Consider the following 6,906-nt stretch of genomic DNA (forward strand, 5'->3'; position numbering starts at 1 on the left):
CGGCAGCCCCTGTCATCACGATTGGTCACACTTTTTGTGCGCGCTATATCTCGCCGAAAGTCACAGCCCCTCCTGGGTTGCATAATCTCCCTCGTCTGGAGCGGAGCTCCCTTGACATAATAAGAAGCGGAGACGGGGGAAGTCAGGGGCCACCATTGTCAGCAGAAGCCTCTCTGTCCTCAGGCTTCCCCCATGCCCCCTTCACTCCGCAGATTCACACAAATTGAGCAAAGCGAACTTAAGAGCCGAAGCACATGCAGTGCTGTGTTCCTGCGTTTTCTATCTTTTTGAGTCTAGAGGCAACCCCATTGGTTGATGGGAGGTGTAATCCAATCCTCTCCAATGGTGGGCCACCAACTGGAGCACTGCTGAGGGATGCCACTCAGTCTCACCAGGGAGCCAAAAACCCTCTGAAAGGATTTCATAAGGAAGTGAGGGGAAAATAAGAGAAAGGCCAGTTTGGATTAAAGGAAAGAGCTGACCCTAATCTTGACCCAACCCTATACTAAATTGATGGGCTTTTTTGGGGTGGGGGGTGAGATAACCCTTCATGAGTGGCCATTGAAGCTCAGTAGGCAAATCCCCTCCTCCTCCCATTGCCCCCTCCCTCTGTCAAAACTGACAGCTGGTAAAATAAGACAATTTTATTTTTAACCATTGTGTGATAAATCATTTCTCCCGCTAATGCTTCATAAGTGAGGAGCAGGTTGTCGGAGAGTTAAGGTTTCCACACAAATTCTCACACCCACAGGGAAGGGCGTTTTATTTGATCTACACACAAAAAAGTAAAGGTAGCAGTAAAAGCTTGTGCAGGGTTTTTTTTCCTGGAGATGAACTGAAAGCAAAATTTCACCCCCCACAGAGGGAGGATTCAGCTTGTCTGTGTTCACCACAGGAGTCATCGCTTGGATGATATGACTAGAATCTGGGTGGCTGTGCACCAATCCATTCCCAGCATGACATTTTCCAAGCCTGCAGTTGGTTAGAGCAGCCTCCCCCCAACCTGATGCCCTCCAAGTGTGCTGGGTGAAAACTTCCATCAGCCTCAGCCAGCCTGGCACCACTGAGTCCAAACTGGCTGTGAAGGCTGCAGCTGATGGGAATTGTAGCCCATACTGGCTCTGCTAGCTGCAGTTGGTAGGAGTTGGAGTTAAAAACGGTCATGCTGGCTGGGGTTGTAGTCCAAACTTGCTGTGCTGCATGGCGTAAGGTTCCCAGACGTTCCCATTTCCCGGGAACAGTCCCCGGATTTACAAATCAGTCCCCATACAAAATCCATTGAAGTTGAAAAGTGTCCCTGGATTCATTGAAAAAAAATCTGGTAACCTTAGTATGGGGTGGCGGTGGTCCTGATGGTCATTCAACATAGCTGGAGGGCAACGAGTTGGTAAAGACTGGGCTAGAGTGAGGGAGTCAAAGTGTTTTCCTGTTGACCAGACGAGGGCAAACAAGGCCAGGTTCCTACTGTAGTCCACCACCTGGCCTGGCCATTTCCCAGACTTTGTATTTTCAGCCAATGACAGAGCCTGATGTAGAACAACCCTGTTCCACAACTGGAGAAGACTTCAGGGTCTGAGCACAGACAGAAGTGATACACTTACTTTAAGGAATTTACTCTTTATTACAGAACTTGACTATTTTGGCACTAAGAATGAATAACTCAAGTGAACAAATGGAAAGGAGGTGAATTTGATCTCTCTCCTTTCCCTGGAAACAAAATTACCTTGATGGCCTCCAAAGCATACTAACTTGCACTGGTATGATGATAATAATAATAATGATAATAATAATAATCCTTTTCTTATGCAGGCATACGTCTGCATGTCTGAAAGCCAGATTTCAATAAACCTTCAAAAGAAGGAACTTAGCCAGGAGAAGGCTGCATTGCAAAAACTTTACAGTGCAAGATTTGGCTGACAGTGGATACAAGTGGGGGAAAAAAGATTTTAATAGGTTATGGCAATAAGACATCTTTGGCTTCTAGTACCCTGGATGAGGTCTTGCTTCCGATTTAAGTTTTCCTTGGAATACTCTCCAAGTTATTAATCCTTCTGTGCTCTCTCTAAGCCAGGGGGAGCAGTTGTCAACATGCTTTGGGGGCCATCTCTGAACATGCTGGCCTGCTGCTTGGTATAGTATTTCTCCAGGAAGATCCCTGGGTGGTCTTGTCTTGTGAAGGCAGAGAAGGAGAGATAACAGAATCCTTTCAAGCATGTTGTTGCTGGCCTCTGTCCTTGGGAGGGGCACAGATTCACCTTGAATGATACTGATTGCCCCCCAAAACGCAAAACAAAGCGTAGGAAGAGGTCGGGAAGAAGGGCAGCCAACTCAAGCCCCTCTTGAAAGAAAACACTTTTGCTTGTGGCTCTATTTCATTGGCACTGGGGTTTCCCATAGCAAAAAAAATCCACCCTGAAACCCACACATAAAAATAAGGTCTGGAACAGGAAAGATGCAGCACAGCATCAGCAGCCAAGCATAGTGGCCTACCACATGTGTGGTGTGGAGAAAGTGGATAGGAAGAAGTTTTTTTTACCTTTTCCTATAACACTAACTATAGTGCAAAATATGGTCTGAAGCTCAACATCAAAAAAATGAAGATCATGGCCACTGGGCCCATCACCTCTTGGCAAATAGAAGGGGAAGAAATGGAGGCAGTGAGAGATTTTACTTTCTTGGGCTCCATGATCACTGCAGATGGTGACAGCAGCCACAAAATTAAAAGACACCTGCTTCTTGGGAGAAAAGCAATGACAAACCTAGACAGCATCTTAAAAAGTAGAGACATCACCTTGCCAACAAAGGTCCGTATAGTAAAAGCTATGGTTTTCCCAGTAGTGATGTATGGAAGTGAAAGCTGGACCATAAAGAAGGCTGATCTTTGGAAGGAGAGGTGGAATATAATATGAATAAAGAAATGTAATGAAAACATCCCCAAATACCACCAAAATCTAAAAGTATCAAGAACTTCTAAAAAGTCTAAAAACAATTCCAATACAGATGCATATTGGGAAAGAGCTCAACCTGAAAGACTCATCGGAAGAAGACCTTCAGTAGATGCTATAATACAACAGAGATGGCAGCTGTTTAATATTGTTATGGGCCATCACAATCTCAGAGTGGTGTGAGATTCCAGGGGTCCAGGCACTCAAGCAGGGCTTGTGTTTCATTTTGGAAATTAGGCACAGCGGAGACTGCAGTGTCTTTATGATATATGGTTTATTTACACCTATTTATACATACCTGAGTCAACAGTGGAGGGATTTCCAGCGTTCACATCACAGAAGTGTAGCATTGGATTCAACAGCAGCCAGACAGCCATCTCTGCATCTCTTTTTAACAGCTTGCTCCAGTCAGTCCCCAGAACTTCTGCCCCTGCTCTTCTTCCCAGAAGCCTGTGCCAAATGCAGCTTCCCCTTCCGCTGACATCATCATCACTGTAACCCTGGCAACCTCCTCCACTGTGCCCAGCAGAGTCTTCTGCCTTGTTGATGGCTTCCATTGATGGGTTAAGGACTGGCTATTTCAACCTTTGTTTCTTAATGGATTATTCCCAGCTAGCTATAGCAAGCTGGGCTTGTTTGTTATTCTATTAAACAAACCTTGATTTATTCTGACTTTTACTAATTCTAGAAATTATGGGTGTCCCAGCACCCACAACTCTGGGATGAGAACACATAACAATATTTAACAAGAGGGAATTCCAAAGCAGGGGTGTCACCACACAAATGGCCGATTCTGTGGAGGGAACCTCTGATAAGTTGGTATCTGCAGGAGGCTCTTGCAGAGCAGAGTAACTGATTGGTTCTCTAAGGGGTGAGATGATCTTTTAAGCAACCCAGTCCCAAGCCACATAAAGCTTTGTACACCAGCACTTACCTTGAACCCAGCCCAGTAGCTAATTGGCAGCCCACACCATTATTATACTACATCTCCCACCATCCCTGACCACTGACCATGCTGGGTGGGGCTGATGGGAGATAGAAAAGGGGCAGCCTTCTGGGTGTTGTTGAACTCTAACAACACCCAGAAGGCTGCCCCTTTTCTATAGTGACACTCATTACCTGCCTTTCCTCAGGTCACAAGTTCAAGACCGGCTGTGGGTATGAGATGCAGTGTGTGTGTGTCAGAGAGAGAGAGAGAGAAAGAGAGAGAGAGAGAGAGAGAGAGAGAGAGAGAGAGAGAGAGAGAGAGAGAGATATCTCAGATCTTCACACCATTACCTCCACTTCCAAACATCCCACACTGAGCAGGAATGTCTGAAGGGGGTCCTAAATGTTTTTACTGAGTGTGCTTGATCTGAAATGCTTCATTATCAGGCTCCATGATCACAAGGAAGCTTCCAAGTCTGTCCATCTGTCTAATCCCACTTCACTGGGAGTGGCTTCTTGGATTGGGGCCACCCTGAAGCTGGTGTGCTATTGACTCCTGGCATTGGCTACCAGGTGGTTGCCTCTCCTCTTGGCCACACTGGAGGCTGAGGGACCACACTCAAACTCGGGAGTGCACACCATAACTGTTCCATCTGTAATCAAAGTTGTGGCCTAATTGGACTCCAACCCCTTTCTTCTGCCTTCTTTGCCATCTGTGCACCCACCACAACCTCTCTGTGCCTGAGCGCATAAGCATCTTCAGTGGAATGCATTCAGAACCCCCTTGCAGAAGTTTAGGGTTGGAGTAGGCTTGTTTACATCCCCTATACCCCCATTCATGTTGGCATTCTTTGTTCAGACATGATGCCCAGGCAGGACTCTTATGAATGTGGCTTGCCAATACATTAGGTTATATTGTTAGATTTCTAGAATTGATATGAGTTTTTCTTGGGGGGGTTAACACATTTGCTATTGTTTTGCTATATTATGGAATTGCAATGTCATTGTCCTGCTATGTTATTATGAAACTGCTTTTGTAGTGCTTATTTGAAATGCACTCCTCTTTCTTTGCTGTAAGCCACCTTGAGCATGATTTTTGGGTGCGAAAAAGCAGCATACAAGTAAAATTGAATGAATGAATGAATGAATGAATGAATGAATGAATTTAGCATCCCAGGGCTAACAGTTTGTGGAAGGACTGTAACTCAGTGGCAGTGCATCTGCTTTGCATGCAGAAGGCCCCAGCTTCAATCTTAGGCAACTCCAGGTAGAGCAAGGAGAGACTACTGTCTGAAACCCTGGAGAGCTGCTGCCAGTCAGTGTGGGCCGTACTGAGCTAGATGGACCAATGGTCTGATTCAGTGGATGGCAGCTCCCTATGCTCATATTGCACACTGCAGAAATCTGACTGAAGCATTTGAATCTCAGAGGAGAATGTGAATAAAAACCCATTGGATATGATCATCCAAAGCCTATTCAGGCCTTGTTCTCTAAGGAGTTAATGGCAGGCAGGGGGTCTGAGAGGGGTTGAAGTCCAAAGCTGATGGAGTCAGGAACAAGGGGAGGGAGGGAGGGAAGGAAGCGGAAGAGTAGATGAGCTGACCACGACAGATCCCCAAAGTGCAACAGCTGTTCCTCGTCTTTGAGGAGCGAGGATCAAGACGAGAATATGAGATAGGCAAACGTTGGCTTAAACTTTCTTCTCCCTTTGATTGTCCTTGGACATCTGCCCCCATCTCCCGTCAAGAATGCTTGCCAGCTGGTTGCTCAGAATAACAGCCCTGCTCACTCTCCGAGACCTCTAATACTTTAAGCCAACGAGTCGCCACTGTGTGCCTCCCGACTGAGGCGGAACTATGCTAATGCCTCCAGCTCATTTCGACTTTCTACCCTCTCCAGCCAAACACCGTTGCTTGTTTGCGCGATTTATTTGGCTCACGTGCTAATTGGCTTTAATTTGTTGGCCAATTGGATTTTTTCACGTGCCCCCCCCCTTCCAAAAAGCAGAAGACAGTTGTGGACAAAAGAAGAAGCTTTGACTGAAGAGCGTGGGATCCAGGGGCTATTCAGCCTGGTTTCTCATGCCACCGGCTCTTTATGCAGATGTGTTAAATCTTTGGGCAAAGGGAGTCCTAGAAAGATTGCTCAAGCATATCCTTTTTCTTCTTCTTCCTCTTTCGAATAATATTCATTCATTCATTTTAAAAAGCACTTTATTGCCAATCAATCTGTATTGCTGTCAAAGACCAGACAACAGAAATAACATCAGCAACATAGACTACATCAGCACCCAAGGGGCGGACGCGAAAGACAAAATTAAAAATTTCCTATATATTTATTTACATTAAAAACAACACTCCTTCAGCTAAAATCCATTATCCAGAGTTTAAGATCAGTATTTATTCACCAACCATCACTGTCACTGCAGGCTCTTTATTGCCATATAAAAGGCACCTGGTAAAAACATAACTTTTTCGTCCATGCTTTTGATGGGCTATGATGACGATGGATTTGGTTTTAGAGTGGCTGTTATTTTGTATATTTTTAAAGAAGCCCGTGTGTTTCTGTATGATTGTATCTAGAGTATGGACACAATAATACAGAAACACATCATACAGAAATATAATGTATTTATTACCTTATATAGACATATATTGCAAGTCGCTTGGAGACCCTTGTGCTGAAATAAGTACTAAGTATAAGGCCCCCATCTGCACTATGCATTTAAAGCTGCATTGTGCCACTTTAGACAGTCATGGCTTCCTACAAAGAATCCTGGGAGCTGTAGTTTGTTAAGAGTGCTGAGAGTTGTATGGCGACCCCTATTCCCCTCACAGAGCTGCAATTCTCAGAGCAGTTTGACAATCAGACTGTTTTCCCAGAGAGTTCTGGGAATTGTAGGTATGCTCAGGGAACAGGAGCTTTCTAACAACTCTCATCACCCTTCACAACAGAGGCGGTTTTGGGGTAGCGCAACTGGTGTTGCTGCACTGGGCGTGGAGCTGCAGGGGGTATAGAATGGAGTATGAGAGGT

The sequence above is a fragment of the Podarcis filfolensis genome (assembly GCF_964270895.1).
Source record: "Podarcis filfolensis genome assembly, chromosome: 14".
Lineage (NCBI taxonomy): Eukaryota > Metazoa > Chordata > Lepidosauria > Squamata > Lacertidae > Podarcis > Podarcis filfolensis.